Source organism: Carya illinoinensis, chromosome 10, assembly GCF_018687715.1.
Source record: "Carya illinoinensis cultivar Pawnee chromosome 10, C.illinoinensisPawnee_v1, whole genome shotgun sequence".
Classification (NCBI taxonomy): Eukaryota; Viridiplantae; Streptophyta; class Magnoliopsida; order Fagales; family Juglandaceae; genus Carya; species Carya illinoinensis.
This window is the reverse complement of record NC_056761.1, coordinates 17,460,019-17,480,116: the sequence shown is the minus strand read 5'-3', so window position 1 is coordinate 17,480,116 and position 20,098 is coordinate 17,460,019. Positions and strand designations below refer to the sequence as shown.

Genomic DNA, 20,098 nt, shown 5'->3' with positions numbered 1-20,098 from the left:
ATTGACGTCTACGGTCAGTATGGCCTTGGCTGCCACTGTCTTCTACTCTCTTTGGTGAAAAGGGAAACCCCAAGAAACCAGAATCCGAGCCCTAAAGAAATGAGAAAGAATCAGACCCAATTTTGTATTCAGCTTCAAAATATGGAAGAATTAGATAGATAGATAAATTCTTACAGACGAAAAACACTTTATGAGAGCCATGCCACCATGGGTAGATGAAGACGATATTGAAGAAGGAGAAGAATCCATGGAGAGAGAGAGAGATTTTTTCTCTGTTTGATTCTCAATCACAGTTGATGAACACATTGATGACGAGGATACCCATCTGCCATTTGATTTTCTCGCCTAACAAGAGCGCCTAACAGTAGTGATTGTCTCCTCGTCTTCATGTCCATGCTAGCTTTGAGCTTCACTTGACAAGGTGCGGTTTCAGAGAATGGAGATGGGAGGCGATGGTGATGATGAAGAGAATGGTCTACACCCACGCTTCCTTGTGCGAAAGCATGTTGCTATACCCGTCCATCGTCGCAGACACGAAGGAGGCCGCCATCTTTGATCTCTTCCTCGTAGAAATGAGAAGATGACTTTAGGCGGATTGCGAGGGTTGAAATCGGCATTTCACGGGTTCGACCCGAACATTAGTTTAAACCGTATTTAGCAGCCGGGTTGGGTCGGGCCATTCGGACGGACCGGATCTGTGGTTTTTCTGCACAGCCCTAATTAAAACACTGATATAAGGATTAAAGAGATCATCCAATTCTATGGATACACTACCTTTGCCTTTATCATATGTTATGAGGCTCCTCTCCAGGCTGCTCCCGAGTAGAGGTCAAAAATCCTGTCTTGGTACAAGACTTTCTTCATACATGTGTTATATTTTTAGCACTCTCATAAACAAATACTCAAAAAGTTAAATTAATGTAACGGGTCGTAATATGCAATTAATTTGAAAAAGAGACCACCAAAACTCTAAGAAATTATATGATTAACGTGATCAGTTTAGTTTTATATTTTAAACACTTTAGAAACCCGAAATCACAGTATATACTCATGCAAGATCAAAATAAAAGCAAGAATAATAAAGAAATGCGAAATCAACACAATAAATTGCGTGGTTCAACCCTAATGGTCTACATCCATGGCAAGAACAATCTAGGAGTCTTTATTATTGAAGAATGCATCAAAAATAGAGTTTTACAATAACTTACAACCATTTCCCACCTCACAAAATAGGGAGTGGTTTCCTCGTATTATCCTCTAACGAAACCACACCTTTTTTGCACTTGATCTTCACTTCAAGCTCTAATTTAATCTTGATGAAACTAAGGTTTGAAAACCCTCCATTTCTCTCTAGGATGATGGTGGCTCCAAGAAAGGTAAAGTGAAAAGTTGGACTCTGCACCTCTCTTATGAAGGCACACATGCCTTTTATACAAAGCTTTACACATTTGCCTTTTATACAAAATTACATAAATACCATTAATGAAAATACATGGGAATAGAAAACAACAAGTTGTATAGAACACTTTCAAAAGGCTTGACATATCTTCAACAGGTAGTCGACTGTTTTAACGTAGTGTGCATTGCGAATCAGTATGGAGGAGAAGCTAGAGGAGTTATACAAAAGGCTTTATCTCATGGAATAAGAGAGTGAGGAAATCCAAGTAGAGATCAACAAACTACAAGATGCAGCAATATGTGGAGGCAAATGCCTAATTGCAAAATTACTTGCGGATCACCATTATAATAGGGATACTTTTAAACACCACAAGCATTTTGGGCTATTGAGACTATTTTTCTTTGGAATGAAATGAAAATCGTCCCAAAAAGTAAGATCTAGGGATGGAATTTTGATTTTGTTCTGAAAATATATTGAAACATGTAGACCGTTCAAATGTGTAATGCCTCGGTCCCAGAGGTTCGGATAGTTAGCTCTTATTACTGAATATCAACTCTAATATCACAACTATAAAATTCGAAAAAACTCCATAAAATATTAATTCATTTGCTCAATCCAAATATCCATATTCCTCCACAGAAATACTAACCAAAACCTTTAATAAAATAGAATAATAATTCCACAAAAACTCGATTTTCCCATAACTCGACAGACCAAAATAACCGCCAAAGGTAAACTTGCAAAATAAAATCCTCAAAAAATACTTGTACCCTTAGCACTTACTCATATATAATCATCGAACTTTTCAATACTTCCTACTCGTGTTCTTCAGCTTGAACCATCAAAAATATCTGAAAAATGTTATGGAGAGATAAGGGGCAAGTTATCAACAACTTAGTGAGCAGAAAACATTCACTAGTGTGTAAACATGGGCATTTACAGAGTCTTGAATGCAAAACAAAACACTTTTTATTTTCAAAATGCAGAGTCAGAATGTAACACCCCGGTCCCAAGTAGGTTGAAAAGCTACATCTTCTCACTTAAAAATTGTATCTCAAAGTACAAATATAAACTCCAATTTCTCAATTACACATAGACCAATGATTCAACCAAGTATTTCAAAATAATTAACTAAACACATCATAAAATCCTGATAAAAATTTACCCTCTCAACATATCACGTCATCAAATCACAACAACTTTATTGAAAAAATATTTTCCAATAACAATGGAATTCCTTTATGCTTAATCCGCTATACTTAAATAGTTTTGCCCGTGCTCTCTAATCTTGGTCCTCAACTGAAACATTCAAATAATTTGAAAAATATTGAGGAGATAAGGAGTGAGTTATCAACAACTCAAAAATTAGAGAACATATACTAGTATGTAAACATAAGTATTTTCACAAAGTTCATAATGCAGAGACAAAGAATTTCATTTTCAATATGCAAATCTCAAAAATACATATTATTAGAAAATCAGAGTGACCCTTCCAAAATGTTCATATTCAAAAATGTCTTTTGGCATAACATGACTGAACATCATCGTCTTATCATATCATATTATATCATATCATATCATATCATATCATGACGGAGACCATGTTTAGAGCCAAGCAGAACATAAATCACTATGTTACCAATGCGATTGCACTCAGAGCAGAAATCACCATTATATCCTGTGGTAGGGCCAGATGTCACTATTATATCCTGTGATAGGGCTAGAGATCACTATTATATCTTGTGATAGGGCCATAGGTCACTATTGTATCCTGTGATAGAGCCAGATGTCACTATTATATCCCATGACAGGGTCAGAGGTTACTATTATATCTCATGATAGGGCCAGATATTAGGGCAAAATAGAATCAGAATCACCATATTAGAAACAAAATTAGAGTCAGAATATAATCAGAAAGTCATGCTAAAGGTTTTTTAGAAGCCACATCATATCAAAACATAGTACTGAAATAAATCCAAATCATTTCACATATTTCAAAACATATATTCAAAACATCTTCATGTCACATGCACAAATTTTCATAAATTTCATATTCACTCTTTTTGCATAGTTTAGAAAACAAAATGCACAAAATCAACTCATGTCTATACCAGTCATGAAAAAAAAAATATTTTCTCTTATACAGATTTTATGCATATGTAGAACACATAATTGAGGTTGTTTTCATATTTCTTTTCAAAACAAACATGCATATTTTCAAAATCAACCTCATTTCATTTATTTTATGCAAAGTCTAGTATAGGAACCCTGCTTACCTGGACCTTTCAGGTTTTTCAAGATTTTCTCCAGAATAGTGCCTAGTAAATAGTAATCGTCACCTATAAAATACACACGTAATTTCTGTAAATTTACATTTGATCACTTCCTTCGTAATTAAAACCCAAGATTTTAAAATTTTATAATTCCCCAATCTCTAAAATCCTTAAAACCTTAAAATATCACCACTCTATAAAAAGTTGATTCTCACATAATTTCTCTAACAATTAGGGATTAAAACCTAAGATCATATTAACCTCAAAATCCGACCCTCTAATATTTTCCATTCAAATCCGTGTCTTTGACCCTTAAAAAATATCCATGGTAAATTCATGATATTCACCCGTGGCCTATAAACATGTGAAGCTCAAAGAAACTAGTGCACTGGTGGTGCAACCATCGGATGAACATGCAACTCCCTCTATGCGTGTCCAGCACATAATCTTTTAATAGCCGAATACATGAGAGGAAGGTGAGGTGTTGAGAGAGAGAAAAAAATAAGAGAGAGAGAGATAGATTACTAACATAGAGAGAGAGCTTGACTGAGAGATATCTATACGCAGAGTCAGTCGTAGCGTAGCTTCTCAACTTCCAGTGGGGAACGTTCGTTACTTGCGGTGGTCTAGAGGTTGCGGCTATGGAAATAATAGGAGTGAAGGAGAGAGAGGGAGATCACTTACGTGGTGAGGGTGACAATTTCACCATTTATTCTGGTGGTGCTACCGTGCTAGGAGGGATTCGCAGACCTGTGGTTGGGTGCAAGTGAAACAATTGTTGGCGGCCAACACCAAAAACGTGGGGCAAGCCTATTGCTTGCCCTGTTTTGAGGAGCCAAAAATAGAGTAAAGAGGCCTGGGCAATGGTGGTGCTGCGGTTTTGCATTGGTTGGGCAGTGGGCTGGCAGATTTCGCCAAGCAGGAGGGCAATGCGGTAGCGATGGGTGGTCTGGGCAGATGTTTGGCATGGGAGGTTGGCCTCAAACGAGAGGTTGGGTGATTCTTGTGGCTGGTTGTAGCGACGGTAGTTAGGTAGTTTCCAAAGGCACGAGATAGATGTGTATATTTATATGGGTGCTATGAAAACCCTAGAGAATGAAAAGAGATAGACGTGCATGGGTAGTGTCATGTGTGGTGGGGAGTTGGAGATAAAAAGGAGGGATTTTCAGGATAAAGAGAAATTTCTTGGAAAAAAAATTTGTTGGGTGGTTTAAACGGTTCGCTTTGCACCAAGCTGGTCTAGGTTTTGGCATTGGGCCATGGTGTTACACAGAACATGTTAACAAAAATATAAGAGGTAAAGTTCAAAAATATTCTTATTCAAAATCTCTTTGGCACAACATAACTGAAACATCACATCAAAATAGAATTCCATGTTTAACCCCCATGGTAGGGTTGTGCAAATTTCGGTGGCCAACCGAACAGAAACAGAATGTGAATCTTCCTCTTATTATTCTCGGAGCCCTGAGTATGCACATATAAAAGACCACACAAAAAACCACTTTACTTCCAAAGTGGGTGCACCGAAAATAGAAAAGTTGATACCAACACAAACAGAGGCCACGGTTTTACCCTCGTGGTAAGGTTAGAATGGAACACAAGAGAAACAAATGTCATGCCAGAGGTTTTAAAAAATTACATCATATCATATCAGAGTATAGAACATCTCCAAAACATAACAGAATCAGATCACAAAAATATAATTTATGCACAAAATTTTATATTTGTTCTCTTTTGCACAATTCAAAAACAAAATGCTAAAATAGCTCATGTCTACACCAGTCATGCTAAAAAATACTTTATTCTTATACAAAATTTCATGAGTAATGTAGAACAAATAACCGAGGTGTTTCAAAATTATTTTCATAACAAAACATGCATATTTTTTCAAAATTAACCTCAGTTCATTTCTTTTATGCAAAGTCTAGCATAGGAACCCCGCTTACCTGAACTTTTTAACTTTTCAGAATTTTCCTCAATAATGCATAACAAAATTACTTGTCACCTAAAAAATAATCACGTAATACTTGTAAATTTCTAGTCAAACACATATTTCGATATTAAACTTGAATGCTAAATTAATCTATATTAAATCCTCAAAACCCAAAATCCTCATAATTCCTAAAATACTATCAATTATCCTCCTAATATACTTTACCTAATTCCAACTCAAACCTCAGTCTACTTAAGAAATCAAAACCCAACCCTTTTAAAAATATTATATTGATTTTATTGCAAACAACCCCTGGTTACAAAATAACATAAAAAAAATACACATTCAAACTATTAAAATAATTTCATACTAAATAATATAATTTTAAAACTCCTGGTCACATGGGTTTAATATAAAAAGGAAACAATCATGTAAAACTAGAAAGTTCTACTCGGAAGGCTACACCACAACTTAAAGGCTTTAAGGGCATTTTAGTAATTGAAGAAAACTTTCATGCACTATGGAGAAAACTTAAAGGCTTTAAGGGCATTTTAGTAATTGAAGAAAACTGAAAACATAACACTCGAGTAACACAATGCAGGCTTATAGATGATATATGTAGTGCAATGTTGGGATGAAAAACTCAAAGCCACTGAGAGTAGAGGTTGTGCGCAGAAGAGGCAAGAGCTAGGTGGTAGTTGTGCACTGTGAGGGTGTGAGGGGGTTGGGGGGGGGGGGAGAGAGAGATCACAATGAGAGAACACGGTGAGAGAATGAGGTAGAGAGAATTTTTGGCATGGGCTTACGGTGATGTTGATGAACGTGTGTGGTTGATCAGGTCTGAAGAAGAGTGTTCGAACGACAGGACATAACATATTTTTTGTTCTAATAATAAGGTCTCAAATTAAAATCAAACAATCTAAAATTGAAAATCAAACAATTTATTAATACAATAATACACATAATGCTATACAATCTGGAAGCTTCAAAAATAAAAAGGCCGAACCTTTTAGCGTGGAAATGTGATAGAGCGAGTTTGCGAGAGCAAGAGTGACTGAGCGAGGTTGCAAACTTGAGAGAGAGAGAGAGAGAGAGAGAGAGAGAGAGAAGAGAGAGATGCGATCATGCATCGATGCGAGGAGGCGAGAATAGTTTTGGCCCTGGAAACTAGAAATGGTACATCTGCAGGCCCCACGTCGTGCCTCATAGTCGAGTTGCAGAGTAGGTAAAATCTTCTGCTTCCTTTCTTCTTCCTTTTGATTTTGAAAAATGGAGAAAATAAAATGCGAAGGAAGAGATATGTTTTGATGTTGGAAAATGGAGAAAACAAAATGTGAAGGATGAGATGTGAAAGTATGGTGTTGTGCCGTGTACGAAGGAAATGTAGTTTGTAAAAGGCAGTTTGGAAAATTGCTGTAAGCTATAACTTGGAGATTGAAATGTTTTAGAAAATGGAAAGAGACTAGAAATACTACCAGTTATAGTTAGAATTTTTTTAAATTTTATTTATAATAAAAATATGTATTTTATTTTATATGAGATATGTTTTATTTATTTCATTGTTATATCATATTAAATTTTATGGAGGGGCCAAAATAATATTTAGAGGAGGGGCCAACATATGATAAATTAATATTATTTTATTAAATTAAAAAAATAACACATATTTATTTGTTTTTCAAATTTCTTGTTTTGGGGGGGGGGGGGGGGACATTGCCCCCTACCCCAACATGGCTCCGCCACTAGGGGCAGGCGGCATGAAGCTGGGAGACTGTGACTGCAGTTGAGAAAAACTGGGGCTAGACAGAGATGTTGGTGGCTTACGTGAATGGCTTTTAGGCTGCGGGCTAGCTGGAGGTTTCTTCGTGGGAGGGCTGGAGATGTTCGGGTTGCTCTGTTTTCGGTGAAGGAAAACAGGGGCCTCTTTGGACATTTCATGGGGTTCACGGCACAGGTGACAGCAGTTTGGGGTGGCTTCTACGGATGGGGTGGTGAAAGAAATCCCTTGACATAGATGCTTGGTGCAGGCACAAGGCCGTGAGGGACTGAGGTGGGCTGAGATGCGGTGTAAGACTCCAACGATGGTATGGCTTCGTGTAGGAGACCTGGTGCACGGTGGTTTGGAAATGGGAAGGGCTACGACACTTTGGCTTGCATGGGACGAGGAACACCACTTTGTGGTTCATGGCAGGGATCAACTGAGAGGAGCTTGGCAATGTAAAAATACCTAGAGTTGATGCGGCGTGAAGAAGTAGAAAGCTCAATTGTTTCTATGATGCATGGGAAAAAATATATGCATATTTATAGGAAACAAAACTCTAGGAAAAACGAGACGTGAAAGACGTGATCTCAAATGCAAACTTATCCTTTGCCAAAACCCTAGCAGTAACCCACGTGCACGAAGAGGAAACTGACTCATGGAGACATGTAAGGGTGGGTTTAAGAGTTTTTAAAGAGAAATGAGTCTCTTGTAACCCTAATTTGTTTTAAAAAAACATAAAAGAATCTTTCGAAAAAAAAAAAAAAAATCTAAATTTGACCACAAAGAAAAAAATTATTGGCCCTCAAAATATTTTTAAACTAAATATCAAAATCAAGGAAAAATCATAATCCACCAAAACAGAGATTTTATGCCCGTAGTCTACTTAAAAAAATATTTAAAAATTCAAATGGGTTTTTCGCACTTATAAATCTAAAAATTCTTTAAAATAGCTTGATACTAGACTCGGGTGTTATAGAACGTGTTCAATGGTATAATTAGGGACGATAAATTTCATCCCTAATAAAATAATTATTCTAGGAGGGGGAAAATTTGGTGGGTTAAAGAGCGGGAAACTGATTTATAGTTCAAACATCACTCTACACCGTTGAACATGTAGTTAACCAAGTTCGAACGGTGTATAGTGTTCGAACGGAAATGTTCAAATGTTACTATGGCGTTCGAATGGATACATTAATTTAATCAATTAAAGAAATAATAATAGTAATCAACAATTAATTTATAAAAAAAATATGATGCATAATTAATTAAACTTACAAAAAATCAACTATTATCCATACTAAAAATAAAACAAAATACAAATAAAAAATATAAAATACTATGTCCCGGCCAACTCTTTGAGGACATCCTCAATTGCATCTATTCTTGCCTTTATTTGTGTTAATTAGTAGATATCGTCTCGAGTTCGAGACATGCAATCAACATTCATAGTTAACTTAGAAATGGCACCCATGATATCTGTACGTAAGTTAGAGAAGGCAGTCTCGGTCTCCGTATGCACTATATCAGCAATCTGATTAGGAGTAATAATGCGTGATGCCTCGGGCTACATAGATGTCTCACTGGCTGATACTCCATGATAAGTCGGGTGTGCATCTTTGGTTTGAGTATCGACTAGCTCTGTAGTAGGAGCACGAAGATGAAGTCTCGAGTGCCCCGTGCTTTGTGACAGATGAAGGAGTTGATCGGTGCAATCGGCTCCTGGATACGCTCAGCAACATCAGGTAGGACCCTGATCGATAATAGGAATCGTGTGATCAAGTGGCCAAATGGCAAAAATATCTATTGTAACGTATGAAACCTCTGATCACATCCTAATGAATATATAACCCACTAGATCAATATGCATCATACGAGCGACGCATATCATAAATCTTGACCTATCCATGCCAACATCCGTCTTGTCATGCCAAGGGTCAATGTTGTGGGTGATGATTAAGTTCATAATCTTGAACAAATCTGATAAATTAACTTGTTTGATTGTCTTCATCCTATCATAAAGAGGAGCATCTGAACCAACAACTAACCTATACACCTCAGCATCAAGAGGCCATCCAGTCCATCAGTATCAGTGCTCTTGTCCTCAGCTATCTCTTTATCAGTTGTAGACTCCCTGGGCACCATGTTTGGATATATAGTCCCCAAACATGCAATGTCGATAAAATCGGCAAGTATGCCTTCCGAGAACGGGAATGAAATACCTCATATGCTGATAATATATCTACTGTCAGCATCCTGACCGGAGGCACTGAGCCCTCTATAAAAGTCGCTGTCGAGATCAATATATGCCAAGGATGGGAACGCCTCATCCCTCTGGTCTAGAACCGGTGACCAACCGTGCTCCAATAACACCGATGTCAAGGAGAGGCCCTCAAAGAGAAGATTCTGAAAATCGTCGATCTTCACCTAACGTTCTAATAAAACTTTACGGCCTAAGAATGTATCGATCATACTACTAGAAGAACCTCATTCCCTTGGTCTGGCATGCTTTAGTCTTCCCCTAGCAGACATTTCAACCTGAAATTTAAATAATAAAATTAAAAGTATTAATTACAAAATTTAATATACAAAACAATCATAACATTATATAATTAATGAAACAATTTAATTTAAATCTACTTTTTGTTTTTATCATTCAAACAGTCTATTTTACGTTCTAATGAGTATGGATATAATCGTTCACACGGTGTAAGAATTGTAAAAAAAACAATGTGTTGATATTGCTAGGAATTGGAAGAACACGATGGAAAACACTCTGTATATTTATCACTTACTAAAGCTATACAAAACTCTGCTATTTATAGCAGCCTCATGCATGTCACTATACTACAAAATCACTAGGATACAAGAAACCTGCCATACGCACTACTCCAATAGTGCTTTTATATTACATAAAAGAAATGGCATGACAGGTGACAGAAACACACTGCATGCATACAAACAAAAACATTTTATCTTTTGCACATTCTCTCTGCAGGTTTGCACATTCCCTCTGCAGGTTGCATCTGTTTGCATTTTCTGACTTGCACTACAACACAGCAGGAGGATGGCTTTCCTTGGTGGATGCCTTTCCATCTCAACGATGCCTTTCCATCTCAGCAATTTCTTCACTCTTCAATAGCCCCCCGCAAGATGGAAAGTAGATATCTGCTACTCCCATCTTGAGCATGCAAGAGTGGAGGCTTTGGGAATCCAAAGCTTTGGTAAGCATATTTGCCACTTGTGATTTACTTGACACATATCTTGTAATAATGCATCCTTCTTGTATCTTATCTCGAATTAAATGACAGTCAAGCCCTATATGCTTGGTTCTTTCATGAAACACAGGGTTAGTAGCTATGTATAGGGCTAACTTGTTATCACAATATAGAAGAGTAGCTTGGGGATGCTCTATTTGTAGGTCTTCAAATAAGTACTTTAGCCACGTTAATTCACAGCATATATTTGCCATGGCCCTATACTCTGCTTCCGAGGAGGATCTGGAAACAACATGTTGTTTCTTGGACTTCCAAGACACAAGTGAATCACCAATTACGACACAATACCCTATGACAGACCTCTTGCTATCAGGACAAGCCCCAAATCTGAATCACTGTATCCATGCAGCTGTAACCTTGAATTTTTTGGATAGAATAAGCCTTGGCCTGGTGCCCTTTTGATGTACCTTAGGATCTTGTGTGCTGCATGTAGGTGAGGAATCCTAGGATTATCCATGAACTGACTTAATAACTGGACTGCATATGAGATATCAGGCCTAGTTATTGTCAAATACAACAATCTACCAATAAGCCTTCTGTAAATTGTTGGTTCTGGAAGCAGCTCTCCTTCCTCCTTGCTCAACTTCATGTTTTGATCCATAGGAATCTTAACAGGTATAGATCCAATGGTTCCCGAGTCACTCAAAATGTCTAGAGCATATTTCCTCTGACATATATGGATGCCACCTTCAGATCTGGCCACCTCAATTCCAAGAAAGAACTTTAGCTTCCCTAAGTCTTTGATTATGAATTTCTCATGTAGACTAGTTTTGAGACAATTAATGCTTTTAATGCAATTACCAGCTACTATAATGTCATCCACATAGACCAAAATGGCTGTGAATGATCTTTCAGTACTCTTGGTAAACAAGTTGTAATCAGCTTTGGACTATGTGAATCCTTGCTCAACAACGACGTTGGAAAGCTTAGAATACCATTGCCGTGATGCTTGCTTTAGGCCATAAAAACTTTTCTTCAATTTGCACACCTTTTTACTATCATTACTAGGATAACCAGGGGGTAGTTCCATATAAACCTCCTCATCTAACTCACCATGCAAGAATGCATTGTTTACATCAAGTTGGAAAAGGCCCTATGCTTCTATTGTTTCTACAGCCAAGAGGGTTCTCATAGTGAAAAGCTTAGCCACTGGTGAGAAGGTCTCATGATAGTCTAGTCCTTCTTGTTGAGTGTATCCCTTTGCAACCAACCTTGCCTTAAGCCTTTCCACACTCCCATCAGCTTTGAATTTAACTTTATACACCCACTTACATCCAATTGTTCTCTTATTAGGTGGTAAACTAACTAAGTCCCAAGTTTCATTAAGTTCAAGAGCATCTATTTCAGCTCTTGTGACGCCCCCAAATCCCCACATAAGGACATGGGGAAATCGAGACGTTTGGATGATGACAACACGGGTCACTACCCTATCGACGAATGCCAAGTGTGTGTATAAGTAACAAATGTGCAAAAAGAAACACGCAGCGGATATCAAAAGTCTCATAACTAAGTACCAGAATTTTTCTTAATTTAATACAAAGCTGTTGAAAACCTACATAATAAAATATTACAAAACACAAATATAGTTTTAAATCCAACAACATGACATAAACTCCAACTCAAAACTCCGGCGGAGCTGCCTCCTCGGGCTCAGCCTCCTCCTCCTCCTCGATCTCTGCATCAAAATCTACGGTATCAAAAATGGTGCCGCAGGTAAGTAAAGATCCCAAACGCCACTAGATAAAAGCATATTAAAACTCAAATAATATGTATGAAAGAATGCAAATGCAAATATCCCATAAAACCACATTTTTTCCACGCACGCCAAAATCCCATTTTGGCCCAAAACATATTCTTTAAACATAACCTCGCCATTATCCCCGATAATGGCCCAAAAACCAGACCGTCAGAGCACTGTAGGGGGGAATCACATGCAGGACTCTACCACCATCCTTGCTCACCACCGTCTCTACGCGTGCACCGTAGGCAGGAATCACAGGCGGGATTCTACCATCGTCCCTGTTTACCACCATCCCTATGCGTACACTGTAGGCGAGAATCACAGGCAGGATTCTACCATCGTCCCTGTTTACCACCATCCCTACACGTGCCTCTGACTCAAACCAGTCAGTCCAACCGTTCACATATACCATAAATCATTTCTTGCTTACAAGCCCAGTTTTCATTTTACAAACACATGTATATGCATGCAACTACACGAAAACCCGATTTTTCCTTTTTTAAACATGAACATGCGTGCACTATACAATGCAAACATCAAGGCACAAATATTTTAAACAAACATCAACATCAACCAAACAACTCCGTCCTCAATCCATCCGACCCCCGAACTCCTCAGACTCAGTCCGGAATCAACCAACCAGCAGTCAAATAATTATTGTAAGAGCAAAATATGTTTAAATCTAAAAGTAGAGTTTGGAAAATACTTACAGTGCTATAAGGTATTTTTTGAAAGCTTATGATGTTGCAAACGGCGGAGGAAAAGCAACGTAACAGTGTATTTTACACTGTGGCCGTGGGTAGTAAATTACCCACTTTTGAACGGGGGCAAACCAAGACACGAAATTGATAAGGAATGGTCTTGAGATGTTTATGAAGCTAAAGGAAGTGAGCTTTGGCCCTGGGTAGCGGTGGAAACGGCGGTGGAAGTGCAAAAAGGGGTTGAACGGAGTTGAGCTTGTGGGAGTTGCTCCGGCAACGGATCGGGGTTGGAATTGGGTGGGTTAGGACTGCAAGAGGTAGGGGAAGAAGTGGTGAAGAGATGGTGGCCGGAGGTGGAGCGACGACGCTGGAAACAGCAAAAACCCGTGCGGCTTAGATGTGCTCTAGGTGGTGATCGGCGGCTTGGATGGGGTTGGGATTCGGTGGGGTGGTGTGCCGGCCAGAGGGGAGTTGACCGAGGGTGGTGTCAACCACGGCGGCCAGACGGCAGCGGGTCTGGGTGGGTCAACGCACGGTAACGGGGAGAGGGAAGAGAGAGCCTTGCGCGCACGGGGAGAGAGAAGGAAAAAGAAGAAAAAGAAAAAGAAAGAAAAAAGAAAAGAAGAAAAGGAAAAAGAAAAAAGGAAAAAGGGAAAAAGAAAAAGAGAAAAGAAAAGAAATGAGGTCCAATCCTCACTTCTGGAAACCATAAACTGACCTGACGAAAACGATTTTAAAAACCGTAAAACGACTAAAATAAATTAAACACCACGTCAAATCAAATAAAATAAAACCAATTTAAAATACAATAATTTAAACTAAAAGAACTAATATATTAATTAAATTAAAAAAAACTCCTTAAGTGAAAATACACGTAAAAATGGGGTATCACAGCTCTCGTGGTTGTGCACCACTCAGGTGAATTTTTGGCCTCTTGGTAAGTGCTAGGTTCAGTTTGGGATGTAATGGAGGAACAAAAGCTCTATGTAAATTGGACAATTTTTCATGTGAAATGTTGTTGCTGAGAGGGTAAGGATTACCTGTGAGACTCTTGCCTTTCTGTTTGTTCAACATTTGAGATGGGTGAAGAGAAGTGGCCTGCTGACATATGAAATCCTGCAGATGGAGTGGTGTTTTTCAAACCCTTGTTGACCTCCTTGGTAAGTGATTGATAGGGGTGGTGTTTGTTGCATCGTCATGAGGAAGAGGATCTTGTGGACTGGTTTCTGTCTCAATTTGAGAAGGGGCTTCAATGACTTCCTGTTCTGAGATGTTGTTTTGTGAATCTGTCTCATTTTCTTGGGAAATTTTTGGGGTATTTGTGATAGGTTCTGTAAGAATGGTTGGGACTTGAGTGAAACTGATGCTGTTTTGATTAGACTGCAAATGAGTATTAGTGGAAGTCCCATTTTTGTAGGGGAAAACATTCTCATAGAAAACCACATTTCTTGAAGTGAATACCCTTTTGGTTTCAAGATCCAACAACGTATATCCTGTAATTCCAAAGGGATATCCCATAAACACACATTTCCTTGCTCTGGGGTCAAATTTGTGCCTTCCATTTACAATGGTGGTGGCAAACGCCAAGCATCCAAAAACTTTAAGATGTGTGTAGCTCGGCTTTGTTTTGAATAGGATTTGATAAGGACTTTTGTTGTTTAATATAGGTGAAGGTATTCTATTTATGAGATGTACAGCAGTTAAAATACAACAATTCCAATATCTTAAAGGGACCCCACTTTGAAATCTTAGTGCCCTTGCTGTGTTTAAAATGTGTTGGTGCTTTCTTTCCACCACAACATTTTGCTGTGGTGTTTTAATAGAGCTCCTTTGATGTATGATCCCCTTTTCAAGATAAAATTTTTTCATGTTAAACTCCCCTCCATTGTCACTTCGAATGATTTTTATTTTGATTTCAACTTGAGTTTCCACCATAGAAAAAAAGTGTTGAAGAGTGGTGGTGGCATCAGATTTTAGTCTTAAAATATAAGTCCAAGTACACCTACTAAAATCATCAACAATAGTTAAGAAGTATTTTGAACCATCATTGCCAATCTCATTGCAAGGACACCAAATATCACAATATAAAAGTTCAAAACACCTTTATGTTTTGTGTGTACTGGTGTGGAATGGTTGTTTGTGAAGTTTGGCTAAGGGACATATGGAGCAAGGTTTTTCACTAGGAGTTTTGGCAAAATGCACATCACCACCTATATCAAAAACTGAGTAAGAAGAGTGTCCTAGTCTATAATGCCAAATATTAAAGCTTTGGTCATTGTTGGTGGTTGGAGTGGAAACTGAAAAGGAAGATGAAGATGAGAGACTCATTTTGTCCATTGCTTCTGACAACGCTGAGGGAGAGACCTCTCTTTGCATCATGTGGTACAGTCCCTGCCTCACTTCACCCATGCCAATTGTCCTCCAAACTGAAAGGTCCTGTATGTAGTAGAAATAAGGAAAGAAAAGCAAACAACAATGAAGTGTCTGTGTCAGTTTTCTAGCAGAAATTAGGTTGAAGGTGAAACTAGGAACACAAAGAACATCTTGTAGGATAAGAGAATCTGTAACTCTTACTGTTCCTATGTGAGTAACAGCAGCTACCTCACCATTAGGTAGAGCAACAGAGTGAGAGGTTTGTGATTGTATTGAAGAGAACAATGAGGGGGAGCAGATCATATGATTTGTTGCCCCCGTATCAATGATCCAAGGCACATTCAATTTATTTGAAGATTTGGAATTAAAAACAGATAGGCAAAGTGGGATACCAGACATTTGATGGACATTTTCATTAGAAGATGAAGATGCAAAGATACTTTGAACATTGTTGGCTGAGGGGTTTAGATGTGAGGGACTTGAGACTGGTTTAAGTAGAGCCATGATTTGAAAATATTGTTCTTGACTTAAAGATACTTGAGACTTGCCATTTACCAGGTCCTATGCTAAAATTGGAGAACCTATGGCTTAATTTGTTGAAGTTTGTTCCTCCCATCAAACTTGTGAGTTGATGGGTATCCATGAAGCTTGAAACATTTATCTACTGTATGACCTGGAACTTGACAATGAGAGCAAACTGGTTTGTTTGGATTAGCCTTAAAACATCTTTCTAGAGAATGACTTGTCATTTTGCAAAAAGAACAATAGTATCGATCCCTCTTTTGTGTAGAAGTGTTTGGTTTACCACCTTGTAGTTGCCTCGAGTAAATATTGCCATAGAGTCATGAGCAGATCCCTCAGTGGATATTTCCCTTCTTTTCTCTTCTTGTTGTATTATGGAATAAACCTCATTAAGACTAGGGAAGGGTTTGATTAAGAGAATTTGAGCCTTGATTCCCTTATAAGAATCATTCAGCCCCATTAGGAATTTCATAACCCAATCCCTTTGTTGGTTTTGCACAACAGTTTTCAAGCCTCCACAGCTGCAACTTGGAATTGTCTCATAGTTCAAAAGCTCATCAAGTAAAGTTTTGAGTTTGGAGAAATAAACACTTACAACATCTTGCTTTTGCATCAGCATGGTTATAGCTTGTTTGATCTTAAAGATTCGAGGTGCATTTTGTTGTGCAAAACGTTGCTCCACCTCAAGCCAAAGTTCATGTGTTGTTTCTGCATATACTGTTGATAAAGGGTTAGAATTGCATAATTAAGTTGTTTAAATGAGTGATTTATTTTATCAAATAAGGATTGAACACTTAATTATGCATCAAATTCTAATGTTGAATGTCAAATTAATTGATGCCAATATTTTTTACACATCAAAGTCTCATATTTGCCCTTGAAATACTTAAACTATAATATCATTTCATTTATATATTGTAGGGCATTTATGGAAGGAAAGAAAGAATGGGACCTATGAGAAAATAGAGAAGTTAATTATGGTTTTATGGAATCTCATCTAATAGAGATCAAATGCAACATCATTGGGATCACACCAACTCACACATGAAGAAAGAAAATCACATGGACATCAACCACTCACTCGGGCACCACATGACAGCAAACATGCAGACCATTCACCACATGGACAGCACACACACCCACTCACTCGGATGTGCAGCAGCTGCTACAGTAGGAGAAGAGAAAAACAACATCACATGAATCAAAGCAGCTCACACATACAACCATGCAATGGACTCACACATGCACACATGCAGAAAAGTGCAGAAAGCATTCGGACAAACTCACACATGCTAAAAGCAACAAACCCACATGGACAGCACATACTCGGCATGTTGGAGCATATCACATTGAGCAGCAGAGGAACAGAGGCTACAGCAGGAGAAGAAATGGATGCAGCACGTTGCAACACACTCACACATGCAGGAAACGTGACAGCAACTCACGCATGACAGCAACCACTCATTCGGATCACACCAAGCAGCAGAAAGCATTCGGACACATGCAGGAACACATGCACACATGCAGACCAACATGCACACATGCAGACGCAGAGTGACAGGAAGCAGCTTTTGGAAACCAGCAGCAGATAGGTTTTACACCCTGTTTTCACGTAGAAACATTTGGCTATAGCAGAACGTGGGCAGTTTATTTATCCTTCTTGCTGCTTCATTTCAGGGGGGTTCAGGGGGAGTAGTCGGGAGTTTATTTTATTTTCCTTTCTCTTCGTGAAGACGGGGGGAGTTGAGTAGTTTAGCTGGGGAATTTCTTTTTTTTTTTACTTTTCGTTTAGACCTTGCAGTAACTGTTTTTGGATTCTCTTCTTCGTTTCATTTTCATTGGATAGAGCAGCAGGGTAGTCCTTGGTTACCTTGGTCGGCTGGTGTGATTTTACTTTTTTTTTTCTACTTTACGTTTTACGTTTACATTCGAAAGTTGGAGTTTTAGTCGGTCATATTTTTTATTTTTATTTCTTTCTTCTTAGTTTTGTTCCGACGGGACCTGGGAGCTCTCTCTCTTGTTTTTAGTTTTTTTTCTTTTTCATTTTCCCAATTTTTGCTTCTTAGTTCTTAGTCGTTCCCGCTTATAGGTCTTGCGAATTCATTGGGCGTTTTTACTTTTCAGCTTAGTGTTTATTTTTATTTTGGGTATTTTTCTCTTAAATTTTAGCATGGTTCAACTTAGCTTAATTTTTGTTGTTAGAGTTAACATGTGTAGCTAATTTTAGAAACTTGGGTTGTGGAATGAGATTTAATTTATTTTAGGTTCTAGTTTAATGCAATATTTTATGGTTGAATGTTGATTTCACTGAGTTACTAGTTGGATTTAAATTGAAAATAGATTGCAGCTCTTGCTCTTGTTTTGTTGTTGACATAAGGCACAACAAAAGTTCGAAAATTATCAAGGCTTGCTCTCGTTTGTTTGTTAATGTGTGTTCGGCTAGTAAAATAGAAAATCCCTTAGGAAAATATTGCAAAAGCTTGAGCTTAACCTTTTTATCTTCTGATTATCAATGCCTTGATTGGGTTGTTAATCGAGAAAATTATCTAGAATCCAAAATAAAGAGAGTCTCAAACCCAACCCAAGTGTTTGTTAATTTGCCTTTTTTAGAAACTCTAATTTCAACTTCGATTATTTTTGCATTGCGTTTTCATTTTATTTTCATCTCTCATACTTGATTCATTTGTTACTCACCAATCTCTTATACGCTTTGATAACCCATTGTCCCTGTGGAATACGATCCTGGACTTATCCTTGATACAGCTTGACACTTCTACACTTGGAAGCACATTCGACCACGAGTCAAGTTTTTGGCGCCGTTGCCGGGGACAACTGACGTTTATTAGAGCATTCCTCTACTGCTGAGAGGACGTTGTGGAGCTGTGAACCTTTTCACAGCTTGGGTGACATCTAATTTTTTTTTTCTTTCCTTCTCTTTGTTTATTTTTCATGGTCTTTGATTATTTGCTCTTGTTTGTATGACTAGTTGGACTAGAGACCATACATCTCGACTATTTAGGACACAATCATTGACATCTTTTAGCCCTGCATCATCTTCTGTAGAATCATCCTCAGACACTGATAGCATCATGGCTGAAAATGAGCATCATGATAGGGAAGTGGAGAATCCAAACAGGACTCTTAGAGAGTATCTTCAGCCTGTTAGGACTAGTACACCTTCTTGCATCATTTTGCCTATTAATGCAAATGCTTTTAATTTCAAACCTGGGATGATTCCACTGTTACCACACTTTCATGGTATGGAATCTGAAAACCCCTATTTGCATATCAAAGAGTTTGAAGAAGTGTGTTCCACATTCATGGATAGAACATGCACTGATGAAGTCATAAGATTGAAACTGTTTCCATTTTCCTTAAAAGACAAGGCTAAGACATGATTGAATTCCTTAAGACCAAGATCCATTGGAACTTGGCAAGAAATGCAAACTGAATTTTTAAAGAAATTTTTTCCCATGCATAGAACCAATGCCTTAAAAAGAAAGATCATGAATTTTGGCCAAAAGGATGTGGAAACATTTTATCATTGTTGGGAACGATTCAAAGACCTTTTAAATGCATGTCCCCATCATGGATATGAGAATTGGAGGGTCATTAGTTTTTTTATGAGGGGTTGCAACAAAAAATGAGACAATTTGTGGAGACCATGTGTAATGGAGCGTTTTTTAACAAAGAACCCGAGGAAGCTTTTGAATATTTTGATTATCTAGTTGAAAATGCACAATCATGGGATACATCTGATGTTCATGATAGGTCGGAAAGTTCAAGAACAATTTCAGGGGGTGGGAAATATAATCTGAGAGAAGTAGATGATTTGAATGCTAGGTTGGCTATGATTTCTAAGAAATTAGAAACCATAGAACTGAAGAAAGTGAATGAAGTACAAGTTGTACCTCAGATTACCTTGAGCTGTAATATTTGTGAAGGCCAAGGGCATTCAACTAATGATTGCCCAACCATTCCAGCTTTTAAAGAAGTTCTTTTGGATCAATCTAATGCTGTTAATATGGTTGCTAAATCTTTTTTAGGTCCTTATTCCAACACCTACAATTCGGGATGGAGAAATCACCCTAATTTCAGTTGGAGAGGTGATCAAGCTGC

General features: G+C 38.0%; 1 non-coding gene across 1 annotated transcript; it reads right to left on the bottom strand.

Annotated features, from left to right (window-relative positions):
• Positions 1-19,466: 19,466 nt before the first annotated feature.
• Positions 19,467-19,574, bottom strand: LOC122280194. The gene has a single exon (XR_006229781.1). It is a non-coding gene; the product is annotated as a small nucleolar RNA R71 (small nucleolar RNA).
• Between the last annotated feature and the right edge of the window lie 524 nt (positions 19,575-20,098).